General features: G+C 44.3%; 1 long non-coding RNA gene across 1 annotated transcript; it reads left to right on the forward strand.

The window, feature by feature from the left end:
* The first annotated feature begins 361 nt into the window (after window positions 1–361).
* Window positions 362–2,297, forward strand: LOC107388560 (uncharacterized). The gene is made up of 4 exons (XR_011520415.1): window positions 362–927; window positions 1,079–1,175; window positions 1,308–1,777; window positions 1,851–2,297. It is a non-coding gene; the product is annotated as an uncharacterized lncRNA (long non-coding RNA).
* The last annotated feature ends 18,096 nt before the right edge of the window (window positions 2,298–20,393 follow it).

Here is a 20,393-nt window from a genome sequence, read left to right on the forward strand (position 1 = left end):
GATCTGCTGCCACCTACAGGCCATGGCATGTGCTGCATTAGAGCCTCGACAGGTGGGGAAGAAGTAAAGGTTCATAAGATTTTCATAAATTATCTAATATTGTGTTATATGCTGTATTTAAAACTGTCCCTGTCTTTTATAAGAATGTTTAGGTTTTGCTAATAATAATGGCACATTAATAGAAAATTAAATCATGTAATATTAGGAAATAACATTATTTTAATTAGATTTTTATTTTTAGGAGGTGAAAAATCGTTTCTTAATTGGGAAAATTATATATATATATATATATATATATATATATATATATTTTCCCCCTTTGCAGAGCAGCATTGGCTTTCAAGGGTCATAAGAGGCTGGAGGTTGTCCCAAAGCAAAGTACCTTATGAGTAGTGTTTGCTGTTGATTCTAATGAATGAATGAGGTAAGGATAATCATTTTAAATCACTGGATTAAGAACTAGATTTTTTTATGTAGGTTTGCTTGGTTTGTGTCTCTTAAAGGAATATCTTTGACAATATGTGGCTGATCAAATGTACGTTGCAATAACTTGCTTCCAAAACCTCCTTCCTGTGTTGGATCAGTACAGTATGTGTGGAAATATCACCTCGTGTCAGGTGGAGCTTGTTTAGCTGAAGAAAATCTAATTTCTGCATTAAATTTTCTACAGTTTATTGTGATGGAACTAGAAAGAGCTTGAGTCTCACAGGAACCATTCCTGTCGTGATTTCAGGTAGGTTTGAACTTCTGTGCAGAACAGATAATGACGTAAGGACAAAACGGAGCCTATTGCCTAACCCATTCCTTTATTATGCAAGGCAGAACCTACAATATCCCTTTGTGTCTTTGGACCGAGCAGAAGTACCATCAGTCTGCTCCCATCTGTGATGTCAAACCCACACAGGAGATGATGGTTGTCCCAGGAAAGTAAGTAACCCACAACGGTGAAGTACGACTGCCTTACTTGGAAGACTGGAGAAGTGGAAGAAGTGGAAGTGTCCGACAAAAAAACACATCATCTAGGTTAATGTTTAACATGAATTAAAGACAGAAGCATGACTGGTTTTACCTTTTTCAGGGTGAATGTGACTTGGTGAGCCTCCTGCAGGTTATGGTTGCCATGTTTGGAGAGTGCCCTCCTGTGTGTATGAAACCGGGGTTTGGACAATCTTCCTGTAAGTGACACGTGTTGGAATGTATTAACACAATAATCGCTACAACATGCCTGATGAGCACCAGTTCTGCTCTATTTTTACACCTCATGGATGTGTTGTTCATGTTAGATGAAAAACATCTTTCTTTTGTAGGTTGGCAGCATTACAGACGAGATGAGGGCTTTTGTCTGCTTTTAGCCAAAGATGATGGTCAACCTTTCCAAAATGAAACCAACTGTTAACTCTCAGTTATTTCTGCAAATATCTATCCTATTGTAAATAAACATTAATATAAAGGTTTGTGTAGTTTTAGCCTCCTCTGACCCAAACTTGAATTTGGTGTTATTTCAAAGAGAAAAACATGTCTAGCTATTATAGATTAGTTGACTGTAATTTACAGCAACAATATTATAAAATTTCTATAAAAATGTTGTAAAATATTCTAAATACAGAAATGCTACCAAAACATTAATAAGTACAATTTAAGTCAATATCAAGTGTCTATAAATTATGACATAAAGGTCTAAGTAGAAGAGAATACATTTTTAGAGTGCAATGAGTCAATGTCCACATCGTGAACATGGGGGAGATCCTCCGAATGGCTGGATGCACTTATGAGAACGGTGAGGCGATCCTCTGTGTAGAAGCCATTGTTCTGCAGATGTTCTTCATGCAGTTAACTTTTATTTCTGGCAGTTGTTAAAACCACCGTGCTTCTCGCTGACATCAATGATTTCTCAAATGTCAATGAAGTTTACAAGCAGTGTGAGTGTGTTGGCTTCCCCTCTATAGATAAGAGCTGTTGTACAACCCTGACCGCTGCGTGTCAGCACAAACTAGCTATACCACAAGTCCCATTTATTTAGCATAAGGAGCCTTTAGATCTGCCCGCTTTGCCCATCTTTCCTTAGTTTACTCCATATATGTTTTTATATTCCCTACTTCTAAATAAAGTGATGTTCTGTCTGGAAGAGTTTTTATGGCTCCATGCTGATGTGAGGAGAGATACCACATGTTGCATAAGCCAGTTAAACACCGAAACCAGAGATGATTCAGTGTTACTGTAGGGTTAATGACCTAAACATAGGAATTAAAGGCTGTCGCTATCAGCTTATATTTTAATTTCTAAAATCAAACAAATTGACGAATGAGATTATATATGGATATATAAATATAATAGATATAAATTTATACACCAACTTGCTTGGTCTATGTTTAATCAAAAGTTTATTATATTTATTTTTAAAGATTTAATTTAATAGCAAAGATTATTTGTTAATTCAGAAGATCTAAAGATCTTTGCCTGTTCAGTGATCAATGTACACCCACTCTGTGTTTATTTCAAGAAAGAGTCAAGTTTAAGAAGGTTAAAAAATTTATTACTAAACAATTATAAAACATGACAATTTATAAAAGACTTTGATATTAAAAAGACTTTGGTATTAAAAAAGCAACCCTGTGTTTGGATGAATCTAATATGAAGTGTTTGTTTGCGGGTGAATGCAATGTCTCTGAACGTGTCTGGTGCAGGTGTGTTCTCTGGAGGGCCCTCGGTCGACGCTGTAGCGTAATGGTTTATTGACGTTACAACTCGCAGGTGCAGTCAGAGATCAGGGTCAGCCAGTGTGGTCACAGGGTGGCATTCAACCTTCCCCCTGTGGTAGGCGAGTCACCAACGTCAGGTCTAGAGGTCACTAGCACCAGCTGTAGGAGTAGGGTCAGTGATGTTGTAAGCCCCCCCCTTCAGCAGGTGGCATCCCCACCGCAAGGTACTGGGCTTCAGCTGGAGTCTCGGCGCCACCATCAACTCCCCCTTCGGCAGGTGGTGTTCCCACTCCAGTGTGCGGAGTCTCAGGTGCGGTGCCACTGCAAACTCCCCTAGGTTAATGTTGGTTTATGCTTGACGCATCCGCGAGGTTGCGTCATTTTAACAACCACGCCCCTCCACCGCACCTCCGCACGGCCCAAAATTTCCGCACCGCGCACCTAGGAAATTTTCTAACCATGCGGACGGTCGGACGCGGAAAAACATGGCGGACTGGCAAGAACTAGTATGGCAGAGGTTCGTAAATACAGACATTTGTATGATTCAGCTCTCAGAGATCACCGTGATCAACATGTTGTTAATAATTCTTGGAGAGAAATAGCTCGCACTGTCGGAAAAGACGAGGACGCTGTTAAAACATGCTGGAATGACATGTTGTAAACAGTAATTTTTACTTCTACTATGGTGTAGTGTTGGATGCATGCCGTAGAGCTCTATGCTGCCCCCTACAGTTTGGGAGAATATTAGCTCACCGCAGAGACAAGCCGCATGAACCTATAAACGCTGCAAGTTGTGAAGCGCATTCCATCCGCGAGCCGCATCACCAAGCGGAAAGTGAATGCGTCAAGCATAAACTAAGCTTTAGGTGGTTTTCCCACCCCCGAGTGAAGCAATCTTGCTGCAGAGATGACACAGACTCTGTGGGTGTCACTGACCTTGGAGGCTGTGGATCGACTGGTCACTCTGACAGCGCCGTTGTAGTTAACAACACCTAGAGAGGGAATGACACGAACACGAAAGAGAGCCCATAGCTCAGGAACGGAGTCAAGCTTGACAGGAGAAGGCAGATGAGCTGTCGGATCAGAAAGGTACAGGATCATCCTGCTAATATCAGAGTCCTGGGACTGAAGACTGACAAGGTTGTTTTCAGAAAAGACAGGAAGAACAGACTCAAAACCATCGGACGGTCGAGAGGTGGACGCGTTAACGGCCTGAGCTCAAGTCACGACACACACACGGGGTGGGTTTGACCGAGAAGACACACTGTCAGGGAGCCACAAGGGGTTAAAGGACCATGGGGTACCAACAGCTGCACCTTGTTTGGCAAGAGAGTCTGCAATCAGATCCTTATCAGTTCCGGGTACACGAGAAAGACCTTTGACTTCACGCCAATAGATCTGCATGTCATGTGATGTCGCTAGGGTTATCACAAGCCATGAAGAGGTCTTGATGTTTAACGGGCTTCCGGTTAGAGGTTAAGAACCCGTTAATTTTCCAAGAAGGTAAGGGAGGTGGTGGAGGACCTAAACTTGGAGACGGCCACAGAAAAGGAACGCTCAGAAAGATAGGAGGAGAACCACTCCAGAGCAGTTCCTGATAGAACTGCCCAGTCTCTCAGCCTCTCCAGTAGCAGGACAGCTTCACAGTGGAGGATAGAAAGTTACTAAACTCCTGAAGAAAAGAACTGTTTGGACCAGGTGGACGATAGACCACAGCACAGTAGAACGGGTCCTTACGCCCGACTTTAATCAGCTGCAGTTCAATGGAAGCAAAGTGACCAGAGGTTGTAGAGCTACGTGGAAGATGGTCTCTGAAAACAACAGCTAGGCCTCCCCCACGACCAGAACCCCCGGGGCTGGCTAAGAAAAGAATTACCACTCGGGCAGAGTTCAACCAGACCAGAATATCTTGGGCGATCGTGAACAAACGGAAGGACAAAAGAGTCTGGCGATCATAGGAGATGGTAGCAGGGACACTACTGAAGAGTATCGCAGACAGGAGCAAGGTGGAAAAGAGGAGGTTAGTGGAGAAAAGTCTAAAAAAGTGGCCGGTGACTGCGGCTAAGCCAAGCACAGGCGCCATCTTGTTACCGACCGGAAGCGGAAAGAAGGTCACTGGCCGATGTTGTGTTTCAATGACGATGATTTTCTGTCCACCAATGTAGTTGGAAAAGTGTTTAACTGCCCACATGGTGGAAAGCAAAGCTTTTCACAGTCAAGAGTATTTAAACTCGGGACCGGACAAGAGCTTACTAGCATATGCTACGACACGCCTGTCACAGTCATATACTTGATAAAGACCGACACTGAAGCAGTTGGATGAGAACACGACCTCAAGGTGGAACTCTTTGCCACAATCAGGAAGCTCCAGGCACGGAGCTGAGCATAATGCGACCTTCAGGTCGTACATGGCCTGCCGTTGCTGCTCAGTCTGAGGATGTGCCTATCGAGTAGACTGAACCATGCACGCGTGGCCTGTTGCTGCATGTCATTCCCTCTTTGGGTGTTGTTAACTACAACGGCGCCGCCAGGGTGACCAGTCTGTCCAATACCTCCAAGGTCAATGACACCCACAGAGTCTGTGCAAAACGCTTCCATCAATCCGTGCGCGTCTGTCCCTTGCGGAGCTGACGGAGAAGCATGAATCAGGCTTGAGACTCCGCACCCTGGAGTGGGAACACCACCTGCCGAAGGGGGAGTTGATGGTGGCGCTGAGACTCCAGCCGAAGCCCAGTACCTTGCGGCGGGGACGCCACCCGCCGAAAGGGGGGCCGACAACATCACCGACCCCACTCCACTACAGCCTGCGCCCGTGACCCCCAGCCGAGCCGGCGAGTCACCCACCGACGGGGAGGGCGAACGCCCCCCGCACCACCACCGGCCTACCCCGATCTCTATGACTGCACCTGCGCGTCGACTGAGGGCCCTCTGGAGCGCACATGTGTCGCCCTGAATCAGTTCTTCCTCTAAAAAAAAAAAGATGTGTCACTGACTATTTCCTCTAATTCTTCATCAGTAGGAGACATTTCCTCCTTTTCTTCTAAAGAAAGTGATATTTCAGCATTCTCCCCAAAGTTCTCCTCCATAATTGTGGAAAGACCAGCCTGATTCTCCCAAATATCCCTCTCCGTAGTCAGAGACAGACCAGCGTCCTCCCCCCATTGAGTCAAGCACATCCAAATCTGACGTAGTTACTTCATCTGACGTAAAACCAGAAAGATGCTCCACCTGAGACTAAATCTGTAAGGCTTGTTGCCAGCATTCAGACATCAATTCTGTTTGCTTCACAGCCAGACAGGACACGGTAAAAAAAAAAGAAAAGAAAAAAAAGAAAAGAAAAAGAAAGATTTTTCAGTCAGTGGTTCTGCGTCTTCATGGGCCACAGAGAGACTTGTTTGGGATCCAGAATCCTCTTCATGGAAAACCGATTGTTCGACGTCTCTGAGTAGACTAGTTTCTATCTCCAGGCCAATCTTCCGCTGAAACCGGAGATGTTTTCGCTTCTCCTTCCATAAAAGCCTCTAATTCTTTCAGCTCACTGGGAGCTTTAGAGCCAGAGTCTCTTAAGTCAAACACATCCAAATCTGATGTAGTTACTTCATCTGACGTAAAATCAGAAAGATGCTCCACCTGAGAGTAAATCTGTAAGGCTTGTTACCAGCATTCAGACATCAATTCTGTTTGCTTCACAGCCAGACAGGACACAGTAAAAAAAAAAAAAAGAAAAGAAAAAAAAAGAAAAGAAAAAGAAAGATTTTTCAGTCAGTGGTTCTGTGTCTTCATGGGCCACAGAGAGACTTGTTTGGGATCCAGAATCCTCTTCATGGAAAACCGATTGTTCGACGTCTCTGAGTAGACTAGTTTCTATCTCCAGGCCAAAACCATCGCTGCTTTCATATTCTGGTTTTCGCAAAGTGGATAAACTGTCTTCTGTTTCTCCGTAAGAATGTTCAACATCAGTTCTGTCAGCTTTCAGAGAGAGACGATTCGTCCCTTCATCGTCTGTAACCGATGGGTCGATGTCTCTGTAAAGAAGAAGAAAGTATCATTTCTATAGCGCCTCTCAAGATAAAAATCATGAGGCGCTTCTCAAAAGCACAAAATGTAAAAATATAAAAAAGCATTTAGAAAATGTTTAAAATACATATTTAAAATGAGCTAAAATTGGCAATTGTGATTAAAAAATGTCAAGAAAGAGTGAACAGGAAAGAGGGAAATCAGCAGTGATGGGCAAGTTACTTCAAAACTGTAATGCATTATTTATTACTTGTTACCCTCATTTTAATGTAATTGATTACATTACAATATTACTGATTTTAAAATGTAAGGCATTACACTACTTTGGCATTACTTTAAGTTACTTTCACCAAAACAACTTCAATATGAATCTGGTAATGTGACGCTCAGTGCTTTAAAATGATTGTTTATTAAATAAAAGCAACAACAAACTGTACTCTCAGCACGCTGCCATCTTAGATTAACTGAGCAGGGAGTGAGGTGGTGGGGGCTCCAAGCCTATTTTGCTTTGGTCCCCAAATGCCTTGATACGGCCCTGGATGTGGGACTGACTTCTGGGGTGATCTGATTCTATCACATGTATAAATATGAAATGCTTATGTATTATTGCTTTTCACTGGTAAAAATGTGTATTGGGGCTAAATCTACCTACTTTTTTTCTTTTCAAGTTCTTTGTTTTGTTTTCTTGACTTTATTTGAATAATTTCCGGCCCTTTCTCTCTCTAACCTTCCTGCATGCTGCATGTTTCCACCGTCTTCCAGAAAAACAGTTTCCTAGATTTCTAATCAGCCAAAGGGATCTACCGAACGCAAAAAAAAGCTTAATATGCGCTGCGCTCCCGCAGCAATGAGTCGAAATCACCGAGCGAGGGCACAGATTATGAACTCAGCTGAAGCAAAGCACGTCAGAAATGTACAGAAAGTACAGAGAATATGAACGATCGCAAGCGAATGACTTTGTTTTGGTGGAGCGAATTTGTGAATATAACAGCGGCCGTGCGCAGGACACAGCTGGAGTATTTGAGCCATTACCGCTGCGTCTTCTCTGCTCATAGAATGCCCACAAAGCTGAGTCCATAAATGACGTAATATATGTAGATACCGGATCTTTATTTTGGGCTTTCCGCAATTTTAATTTTTAAGAAACCCACATCTTGATTCTGGGTTTAACAATGCATTGTAATTACTGCGTTACTGACAATTGTACTGAGTAAATATTACCATTTTATTTCCCTGTAATGCCTTACATTACCACATTACAGCAAAAAGCAATGCATTAGAGTAATTAATTACTTTTGTACCGCGTTACTCCCAACACTGGAAATCAGTGGATCAAGATAAAGACGTGTTGATTTTCCGGGTCCAAGGCTATAATCAGACTCCGGTTGTTCTAAAGAGGATAAATCCTCTTTTTCTGCGTCTCCATAAAAGTATAAGCGTTTCTAACCGCTTTAATAATCAAAGCACCTGCTACCAACCCAGTAACGGCAAACATGGCCGTATTTCTTTGAGTTTTTGATTGTTTTATGCTCTGACATGTAATGTCAAGGATCGTCATGTCCAATCTGTCACACCCTGTCCTGTCTCCCCTTACGGTTTAGTCATGTGTCTCTGTTAATTGCTCCCACCTGCCTCTCATTTTCCAATCACTGTGTTTCGTATTAAAGCCTTTAAACCATTCCTGCTTGTCTGCCTGCCTGCCTTTGCACCCGCGTGTGGATCCTGCCTCAGCTTCACTCACCGGCACGCGTCTGACAGAAACAATGATCCAACACGAGACAAAGAACTGAAGGGGTTTAAACACAAGAGGTTGGGAACTTGGGTGATTGGAAAATGAGAGGCAGGTGGGAGCAATTAACAGAGACACATGACTAAACCATAAGGGGAGACAGGACAGGGTGTGACACAACCAACTGAATTTACCACAGGATGACTCCCGTTGAAGGAACACTTGGCAGTTTAGGCTTGTTTTAGCACCCCCTAGTGTCCGTTAGTAAAACCAACCGTAAAACTTATCTCCTCGCTGTGCGTTCGTATTTTTATTTTAACACCTTAATCTTACAGCTGAAATGTATTTTCATTAGGTCTACAGGAGTGATTCATCACTAAATAAAACAAATCAGCTGTGTTCATGATCTAAAACATGCAAGAAGCTGGAAGCAGACTGCAGCGCCAGGTATGTCAGCTCCTTTTTCTAAGTCCAGCGGGGAGTGGCCCAACACTCTAAAGTTGCAAGTGCGGTATTTTGGCCACAGAGGGCAATGGGAGTCTGAGTGGCATTTCATTAAACCTGTAAAGGGTCATTTTAGCACATACTGGGTCAAGAAAATGATTTAAAAATATGAAAAATTGGCAAAGTATGGCTTTAAACTTCAGAAACATCTGAAGGAGGATCAGTGGAAACAGGATGCAACAAGACAACATTTAGAGCTTGATGGCAAAGGCTGTGAATATTAATGTACACGATATTTCTCAGTGATCTTTATTTTAATAAATAAAAATATATTCAAATCATCATTATGGGTGTTGTGTGTGGAATTTAGACTATTTTGGTATAAGGCTGTAATATAACAAAATGAGAGAAAAGTGATGTTCTCTGAATATTTTCTGAATGTACTGTATTTTGGAGAAATTATCATGCTTTTAAAAGGGATATTCCACCCCTAAGTGAAGTTTGGTCTACTTCCATTTTCCCCACAGTTAGAAAAGTGAGAAAAAGCATTTAGTAACCAGCACAGAAATTCTCCTGATCTGGCAGCAGTATGTCTGCTTTTTAGCTTAGCATCAACAGTGAATGACAGATACTAGCATTTTGTGTGCAAAAGTGATTAAAAATAGTCGATGCAAATTGTTCTTGGTGAGCTCAATAATCGTGTCGACGGAAAATATAAAGTAAAAAGTAACACGAAGGATTTGCAGGAGCCGATTTAGACTTGGAACTACATTACGACAAAGCACCACTGTAACCTGCCGCTGCATGGCGTATGGATATAACACAGCGGTCCAAAAAACCTCCGGCTTCTGTAAACAAACATCTGTGGGAATAACGTGAAATACGCTGCAGCTGTATGTCTTTGGCTCGTTTTCACATCCCTTTGCTACATAAGTAAGGCTTTTTCTTGTATTACACCTGTATAATAAACTACGAAAAAAAAATACTGTGCAAATCACACGTAATTTTTGACCGCTGTGTTATATCCATGCGCCATTCAGCAGTGGTTAGAGTGGTGCTTTGTCGACAAGTAGTCCCAAGTCTAAATTGGCTCCTGCAAGTCCTTTGTGTTATTTCCTAGTTTTTATTTGCAGTCAACATGATTATTGAGGTCACCAAGAATAATTGGTATCATTATTGAGTAATTTTAATCACATTTGCACACAAAATGCTAACTTTTGCTATTCACTTCCATTGTTTATGCTAAGCTAAAGCAAATGGACTGCTTCCAGATCAGGAGAATTACTGCGTTGGCTACTAACTGCTTTTTTCTTACTTATTCAACTGTGGGGAATATGGAAATAGAACAAATTTCACTTAGGGGTGGAACATCCCTTTAAATATATTGAAACCCCATCAACAAATTTGCCAACTTTTGATTATGACCAGATTGATAGTTTTGAAATCTTGGCATTGCTGTTTTTTTCTACAGCGCCGTGTTTTCAAAATAAATAATTTCACAGGATCATTTTACCGTTGCACAAACTCCAAAGTCTTTGCTGCCTCATCTTGATATTGCAGGTTGAAGATGTAAAATGTGGCAAACACCGCTGCAAGCCCTGTTGAAAATGTTGGCAGGACCCCCTCAAAGATGACATGGCCTTCAGCACTGACCATCCATCCACTCAGTTTTTGCTCATTGCCACCTGTGGTGGACAAAGATGAACGTTTTTGTTACATTTTCTCTCAAACTTTTATCCACACAATATTTTAAAACATCAGAACTTCATTTAAGGTCAGCAAGACAATTCTATTCTAGTAAAGGCTTTTTAACAATGTTAGGCAAGTACCTTTGGATCTCCTTTGTTACAAGTGTTTATATTCTTTTTACATATATACATATTAAGCAACTTTAAGCGAAACATGTGAATAGTGCTAATCAGTTCTGAACTCACTCAAAATCAGACGAGGGCTGGCTGGCAAACTTAGGCTGGTTTCGACATCCGCTGCCGTTGCAAACTCCAGTAAAACATGGACAAGTGTACATTAGCAAGACGGTATGCATATACATACAAAAATGGACGAAGCTCATAATATTTATGTGCAATAAGCCTACATCAGTAGTCAGAATCAGCCCATCAAGGGACTCCTTGAAGTGAGCCATCAAAAGCTGGACAACAAGGAATGTTAGATCATCAGTTTCTTCTTGTGCCAGGATTGTCTGGACATTAGCAGTCTTGACTTTAGTACGGAAGTACTCCACAATGGCATTACCACACTCCTCAATTGACAGTTCCAAGGCACGGAGGATGGCAACATCAGTCAGCAACTCAAAGTGAGAAAAAATTCCACGTTGTGTAAACAGGTAAGGCCAGCTGGTTTGCAGATCAGTTAAGGAGGGAGCAGGGATCCTGTTTATATGTTTGCGCTGAAGGCTAAATGTGGTGTTCATCAAATCAGTCACTTCGGGCCTATCCTGTCTGTTAATGCCGTACTTGCTGTGAGTGCTCTGTAATCTTTGACGTTTCTCTTCCACTGTGTCATCAGTTTCCTCTGGAGGAAGTTCTGGCTGGAATCTTGTACATCCATACATATCAGTTGGTCCCCGCTTGCAAGTGATTCGGACACAATCACGCTGCCATCTTTTTATTATTTTTACAAAATGCAGGACCAGAGCGAATATGGTTTGGTTAGAAAAATGAGACAGTCCAAATGATACAGTTTTTTCGATTGCTAAAACACGTTTTTCAAAACTGTACGTTTCTTTCAAAACTGCACACACAAAACCCCAAACATAACACACAAATTCCTAAACCGTGGCTTCCCTTTGCAACAAAAACCTGCCATCACGCATCTTAACATGTTCCCAAAATGGAACACGTGTTTTCATTGGTAAACACAGCCACATTTTCACATGACACATACATACCATTCATTGCTAAAACACAAGTAGCCTTTGGGTGAACACTACCAAGCATGGAAAGAACACTGAAGAGCAAAACTGAAAACACAGTTGTCTAAATGGAACACAATGAATTACACACTGAATGTATGACAGTGCCCACTTTTCTCTGAGGCCTAGTCCACACATAGCCGGGTTTTTTTTAAACGAATATCCGCCCCTCCAAAAACTTGCATCCACACCACCTCGTTTAAAAAAAAAAACTGTCCACACGTACCCGGATAAATACGTTGTAAAGGACATGCCGGACATGCCAGACCTGTAGGCGGCAGTACTTCCCTCGTTCTTAACCTCGTCCTTCGTCTGTGGTCTTCCGCAAGGAGCAGTAATTCCGCTTGCAAAAACAAACAAGCAAAAAGCGCTTGGACAATTGATAAAGCGAGCGCAGCTCTGAGGGGACCCATTCTGTCGGCTAGTGTAAACACAGGTCGCACACGTGATGTCAGCATTTTTCTGTCACGGAAAGTGACGTTGCGGACCTTAAAACTCCGGTTTTGTCTGTCCACACGCAGACACCCAAAACGGAGAAAACGCAGATCTTCACTTTGGCCGGAGTTTTTAAAAAGATCCATTTTCGTGTGAAAAAACTCCGTTTTCGTGTGGATGACAGGCCAAAACGTAGAAAAATATCTACGTTTTGGCAGATCCCCGGCTACGTGTGGACAGGGCCTAAGACAAACATTAGACATCACACAAATTTTGAAACAAAACATTTTATTTTTACAGTTATCCCCCCACCCCCACCCCCTCTCCCATTCAAGCATAATCATGGGCATCATGCCTCCTGTCTCTGTCTGGCCAGAGGACCTCATCAACATCACAGGCGATGTCCTCCTGGTCCAAATAGCGCTGGAAGTACTGCCTCGAGTGCCTCATGAAGCCCTGACAGGCCTCAAAGGCCACACCTCTACAAGCCTCCTCCATGGCTTGAAGCAGTGGGACCTTGCTCTGTGGATTCCTTTCGTACACCTTCCACCTCCAGGCTGATAAAAACTCCCCAGTGGGATTGAGGAAGGGGGAATAAGGTGGAAGGTATAACATGGAAAACCGTGGGTGGTCCTGAAACCACTCATACACCTGGGTAGCCTTGTGGAAATTTACTTTTATGCTGCAGTCCCTGATTGCAAATTGCTCACCAGACCCGACAGTTTAGAGATTTGAATATTTGTGTGTTGTTGATCGAAGCTTTGAGAATTTATGTGAGAAGTGTTTGTAAACCTGAAAATTGTGTGCTGTCTTTTCACAGCAAGGTAATGTGAAATTGACATCAGAGTTTAAAGGAGGAAAATCAGAGTTCAAATATGATAAGGAAATCTTAAGTAGTGATAAACTGAGTCAAGCGATTGGGAACAGAAGTAGAGGTTGTGAAAACTGTGCCTCATTTTTGCTTTTTGAGTTTCAGCAATAGAAAAAACTGTAATAGGGCCACTAATAGCTTACTGCTATTATGGACTAGTCCGAAGTCGGCATAAAAAGCGTTGGTACCAAGACCCCACAATGCGGCTCAAAAATTGAGGCCAACCCGGAAGTACCAAAAATTGCAGTTCCACCCTCATCCGCTGGGGGCTGGTGTCAGAAGCGAGCAAATCCTCATTGACTCCCATGTTAAAAATACCTATTTCACAGCAGAAATAAACATGTTTACAGCCTGGTACCAAAACATGTTTTTGGTTTAAATGATCTAGTTTACACTCATGACAACTCTGAGGGGGGTGATTTTTTTCTCACTCTTCTGTTTAAGTGTATTAAAAGACTACAATTCTGTATAATTAATGAGCATCCGACACACGTGACCACAGAGCTAGCTCCATGGAAAGGCCTCAGTAGAGCCTCGGTCTGGCCTGGAAACTGTTCTGGGATTTTGAGTCTCTGTGTTTGTGTGTTCTTTTTTGGATATTTTTTGTGCAATTGTTGGACTAAATGACTTGCTGTGGCATTAATTGCACTAATAGAGCGTCCAAGGAGTCTCCACTTCATTTTTTTCGGTAAGTAAAATTATATTTATGTATTTTAGGTCACTGCCGAGCTGCGCTTAGATTTTAACATGTACTGTTTAACCATGAAATTTAGCTGTACTAGGGTAAAACCCAGTGCATTTAACATAATGCTGCACTTTAGAAAATGGGTTGAAATATAAAATGTTGGTGGAGCTGGGTTCCGACTATCGGCTTGTGGAGCTCTCGGGAGACCGATGTTTTTCACCCGTCCTCCCCTCCCCGCAGCTCCGCGCATCTCTGATCGCAGCTTCTGTCTGCTGCGCGGTAGAGCCCTGCACGGGCCTAAAATCTGAGCCCGTGTTCGGCCCGGCCCGAGGGGGTGGAGCCCCAGCCTGACCCGGCCCGAAAAGGTTTTCAGGAGTCTCTGGCCTGACCCGAGCCTGACTTTTTTTAACCAACTAAATGAAAATAAAGTGTGTCAATCCTGACCAATGTGTTAAAAGACGTGCAGGATCCGATCAATTTGTTTTTCCCTCATTTACCGACCGGGAGATAACAGCGCAGGCTCTGGTGGTAATCAAGTTAAATTTTATCTCTTTCCAACAATTTTCACAAGAAAACAGAACAGTTAAAGCAGGGCTTGTGTTGACCGGACAGTTTCCGTATTTGACCATTTATTTTGACGGAGAAAGAGTAGAAAGAATTACCCCGACGCATGCAGACGAACTGACATTTTATTCTACGCACATCGCAGATGCAGCTAAATCACCCAAGAAAAGATTCCCATCTGAACATCTGAGCTGGACACTGCTCAGCGCAGCTCGCTGTCAGCGTATATGTGCACAGCGAGCTGAAGTTGTGGAGATTGGCTTGGAGCGCGTTGCAGAACCAGAGCGCATGTGGGAAGCTTCCTCCCACTGAAGCGAGTGTTTTCCAAACCCCGTCTCTCAGAGAGACTTGTCACTTAGAAAATGTTCCCTGATTATGAAACTTTGGCTGAATAGTGCTTGTTCCTGTCTCCAATGTGGCGACACATCCATGAGCCGTCTGAGGAGAAGCCCAGAATCTCACATCCTCTTCAGCTATGATTACGCACAAGCGTGACTCGTCAACCCGGTCTCACAGTAAAACTGGGTTGGACCTGTTCAGGTTTACGCAGACAATCTTTACATAGAATCATAGATGTCATTTTAACCGGGGATGCCGGGGACATGTCACTGGCAAAATTTGTGATTGGCAGCTGTGCCCCCCCCCCACTTTCAAAAAAGCCTGCTGATGAGGATTTTTGTTTTACCAGCTCAGATCTTATACCAGGGGTCGGCAACCTGTTCCCATCAAAGAGCCATTATTACCCGTTTCCCACGGTAATTTTGGACGGACCTTAATAAGCAGTGACTTAAGTGAAGCAGGCAGGTCGCGCTAGAAAATTTCATTTAAAAAGACGTCATAAATGTTTTCCCCCGTCATTTTTATTTCTAAAATATGAAGTAAAAACTCCCAATTTAATTTTCATTCATTTGTCATTAATATGTAGTCTACACCCGTGCGTTAAGTGGACCATCTTCCAGTAAAAGCAAAGCATCCAGCCCATCTCTCCAAATGCGTAAAATGTGCATCAGCCGCTAGTTAGGCGCGCCGCGCGCACCATCAGCTACATCAGCGCAGACAAGAGCAGAGCAAATAGAGAAAGAATAGAGGATAATTGTGTCTGGATGTGGATGGAGATTACATTTTACAGCAGCCTGATCATCATTTAAATACGTAAACCATCACCTGTCTTCTAGTCCACGCTATCAGCATTATTTTAATTGGTGTGTGTGTGTGTGTGTGTGTGTGTGTGTGTGTGTGTGTGTGTGTGTGTGTGTTTTCCACTTCAAACACTGGTCTAACCAACCAGACCAGCGTGTCCAGTAACATATTAATGTTACAATTAAACAGTTTCACTTCATGTAGGCTAGGAACGTTTCACCTGCCGTGGCCCGACCGCTTCTGCTCCACATAAACTTTGTGCGTAAGCAAATGTCTCTAGAGGTGCTTTCTGAGCTGCTGAAGAGGCTATTCTGCCTCAGACTGGATGCGTCATGCGTCTCCATATTAGAGACGGGAACAAGCGCTGTTCAGCCAAAGTTTCATAATTTCATAAAAAGAACATTTTTCCAAGTGACACATCCCTCAGAGAGACCGGGTTTCCAGACCGCTTCAGTGGGAGGAAATCTTGTCGCATGCACCCGTGGTTCTGCGCTGCGCTGCGAACCCCTCTACAGATCATCAGCTCACTGTCCGCCGTGGGCGCTCCGAGCCGCGCTGAACACAGTGTCCAGTATAAAGCTCTGATGTTCTGATGGGAACATTTTCTTGATTTAGTTACCTCCGCGATGTGCGTTAACAATTAAAATGTCAGCTCATCCATGCGCATCAGTGTGCGTCGGGGTTATTCTTTCAAAACAACCAACATCCTTGAGTTTATCCGTCAAAATAAACAGTCAAATGGAATTATCTGTAACCTGCCATTTAACTGTTTTGCCTTCTTGCGAAGATTGTTGCAAAGAGAAACAATTAAACTTGATTAACCCCAGAAACATGCGCACTGCACTGTACGCCTGGCTCTGGTGTTAATCAAGTTTAATTTGATCTATTTTCACAAGAAAACACAACAGTTAAAAGCAGGGCTTGTGTTGACCGGATAGTTCCCGTATTTGACGGCCACCTCCCATTTTAGCACAAAAATGTGTTATTGGAGCCTATGGAAATTAATTGTCCAGTATATATGTTGATGGTCGGTACTGTTGGCCCAAAAAGAATGTCCGCCAACCATGGTACGCCTGATAGAGAGCCCAGCAGTGGCACTGATGCACATTAATAGTTATTAATGAAATATCTCACTAAAGAGCCTCCAGTTCCGATGCTAACGCTAGCATGAATATACAAAGATGAAAAACGAAAACGTGGTCCTACATGACAAATCTAAAATTCCAGTCATTAAAAATAAATATTTAACTTTCCACCATAAAACTCCTAAAATTACTATGGTGCAAGTGATGTTTCATTTCGTGTCATGTTTTGTAAGTATGCTAAACTTTGACAAGTTGTTTTCTGGTGATCTATATATTGACTTAATACTAACCAAAACCATGATTTACATTCTTAAGAGTGATAAACTAACCCTTCAGAAGCTTTGAAGTTGGAGGATGAAGAGTGATTGTCTTCTTTTTCTTCTTCTTCAACGTAACTGGCTGTTCAAGTTGACAACTTCAAAAATGTGCTTCAAAGGAAATACTGTATTAGACCGTTTTTTTCCAGCTGTCGTTATTCAACAGAAAAAACATCAGATTTAACATTATCCTACCGTAATTTGGAAAAACGGTATGTTACTGTTGGAATTCTGCAGTAAATTTACAGAAATTTCTGAGTGTACGAGTTGACAAGCGATACCCGAATCCACTCATCCTTCCAGCTAAGCTTAGCTGACTGACTGACAAAGGGGTTCTAGCGCCCTATTTATAGGCTGGCAGGATGACGTAACAAAGCGACGTAATAAAGCGTAAACAGGCAGCGTCACGTGCAGCGCCACGTGCGTTTTCAGCGTTTGTCAGATCATCATAAAGGTGTGTATGTGTGTGTGCGCGCGCACACTCTTTGACTCATAAATATAATGTGAAAAAATAAGTCACAACATTTTCCACAAATGCACACGCTAATTCTGAAGATCACACTCTGTGGTTCACAAATATAATTTGTAAGAACACTTGTAATATAAACTCACAGATCATACGAATTGCTGAACGTGCATTTACGAACAGCTTCTCATTTGTGAACCTTCCTGCGTTTGTGAGTGAAATCTGTGTGGTGCATTCACGAACGTTGGTTACGTATTGTAACCCCAGATTCTATGAGTCTAGTCGCAGCCCTTAAGCGAGCTGCTATTGGAAGGATGATCTCCGCATCAGCCAATCATGAAGAGCTTAAATGTACGCCCACCAATAGTGGGCCCCCTCGTGGTATATAACCGCAGTGACCCCACTGCTCGCCTCCAATGGCTCTTATTCCATCATAACCAGTGGGGCCAAGTGGCTTAAGGGCTGCGACTAGACTCATAGAATCTGGGGTTACAATACGTAATCAACGTTCTATTTCGTCTAGTCTTAGCCCTTAAGCGAGCTGCTATTGGAATAAAGCGCAGCTGGATGGGTTTACGCCACACTGGTTAACACAACCAATGGACACACCCAATCAATCTCCTTTAGTGAGGGACGTTCAGCCTCAGACCAGGCTTAAAGACTGAGGCAGCCACGATAAGAGAGGGGCCCCCACTAAAAAAACATCATCCACGAGAGGATGAAATCCATCTCAGCAAGGCCAATGAGGTGCCATAAGCATTCATTCAGCCTGCTGGGGTCCAAGCACTGAACGAGTGATGGAACCTGAAGACACATCTCGTAAATAATAACGAGTAAAGGAACAGGATGAAGCCCATGAAGCAGCCTGACAAATGTCTTCCATCGACACACCACTGTGGAGCGCCATCGAAGAGGAAATCCCCCTGGCTGAGTGAGCCCTGAGTGCCTCAGGGGAATCCTGCCCCGATGACGTGTAAGCGAGGGAAATGGCTTCACACAGCCAGTGCGAAAGATGCTGGGTCGACAGCGCCTGACCAAGGGAAGACTCCCTGTAGTGCACAAACAGGTTTTGTGAACGACGAATCTCCGAAGTGCGTGACACATACCGTACAAGTGCGCGCACCGGGCAGAGAAGGTGAGAAGCCGCTTCCTCCTCAGAATTATGGGGAGGAGGAAAAAGTCCAGCCAATGAAATTGACCTGGATTTGAAGGAAGCATTAATGCTTTTGGGCACAAAGGCTGGATTGGGGCATAAAACAGCAGACCCGCCATCTTCCCGGATCCTGAGGCATGCGGGAGCCACTGAAAGGGCGGTCAGGTCACTCACTCTCTTAACTGATGCTAGCGCTAGCAGCAATGCAGTTTTAAGTGACAGGAACTTGAGTGAGACCTGGTCCAAGGGTTCAAATGGAGCTTCAGATAAGCCGTGCAGAACCACCGTTAGATCCCACTGGGGAAAAAGCGGGCGGGACACAGGTCTGTTCCTCCTGACACCTTTTAGAAAACGTTTTATGAGGGGATGATTGAAAACAGATCTATCTCCAAACCCTTGGTGACAGGATGAGATAGCTGCAGCATATGTTTTAATAGTGCTGAAGGCGAGGCCCCTGTCCATCAGTATCTGCAGAAACGATAGGACATCCGCCAGCTGGCAGGAGAGCGCTTGAACATTCCGCTCTGTGCACCATTTCTGGAAAGCTGCCCATTTAGCAGCGTAAGACGCAATGGTAGAGGGCGCCCGCGCACTCTGAATCGTGGCGACCACATCATGCGGCAGCCCAGAAGCCCCTAAGCGTGACCGCTCAGCGGCCAGACCCACAACCGTTGGCCTATTTCCAGAGGATGTTTGATTATTCCATCCGCCTGGAGAAGGGCGTCCGCCCTCCACGGGAGCCTCCACGGGGAGCCGGACACTAGCGCTTGCAGGTCCGGAAACCATGACGCGGACAAGCGCCTGGGAGCCACCAGAATCACCGAGAGCCGTTCCGACCGAATTCGGTCTAAGAGACGGGGAATCAGAGGGACTGGTGGAAACGCATAAAGGAGCGCTCGAGGCCAGGGCTGGTGTGAGAAGGCGTCCGCCCCGAGCGGAGGTCCGTCCCGGGGACTCAGGGAAAACCACAGGCGACACTGAGTGTTTTCGCGAGCCGCAAACAGATCCACAGACGGTTCCCCGAACCTGATCCAGATCTGTGATATCAGTGCGGGATGCAGATGCCAGTCGGAGTCGCGGGGTCCCCCTCTCGACAGGATGTCTGCCGCTACATTCAGGACCCCCGGAATGTAGATGGCTCTGATGGACAGCAGGTGGACATGTGTCCAACACAGTAAATCTGTGGCGACACGCAACAGAGGGAGGGATCGAACTCCCCCTTGGCGATTTATGTAGGCTGCCGCCACCTGGTTGTCTGTGTGAACTTCGACATGACGGCCCTCGAGAAGGGCAGCAAAGTGTCTGATCACATTCCTCACTGTCATAAGCTCCAACACATTTATGTGCTCGTGCGTGTGGGAGAGCCAACGATCTGCCACCGTATGGGACAAGCACGTGCCCCCCCACCCCGACAGTGACGCATCCGTAAACACAGATACGTGTGACGCAGGACGTCCGATGGAAACCCCGCGTGAGAGGATGCAGGGGTTCCCCCAGTGAGCGAGGTCCCCACCCACTGAAGGGGGAATCCTCAACATACGTCTCTTCTGACGTATCGGGTGCACCCGGAGGCGGGTGAACCAACGTTGCAAGCGCCTCGTGTGCAGCAAGCCTAGCGGCACCACCGAATGGGCTGCGGACATCATGCCCAGGAGTTTCATGACTAACAGGGCTCTCACGATCTTGCGGGGTTGTACACGGGAGATCACCGTGGAGAGATCTGCCGCTCTTGCAGGCGACAAACGTGCTCTCATTAGGGAGGCGTCCAACTCCACCCCGAGATACACAATCGACTGGGATGGAAGAACGGAGCTCTTTTCCCAGTTTATAGAAAACCCCAGGGTCGACAGATGCTC

Source organism: Nothobranchius furzeri, chromosome 4 (genome assembly GCF_043380555.1).
Source record: "Nothobranchius furzeri strain GRZ-AD chromosome 4, NfurGRZ-RIMD1, whole genome shotgun sequence".
NCBI lineage: Eukaryota > Metazoa > Chordata > Actinopteri > Cyprinodontiformes > Nothobranchiidae > Nothobranchius > Nothobranchius furzeri.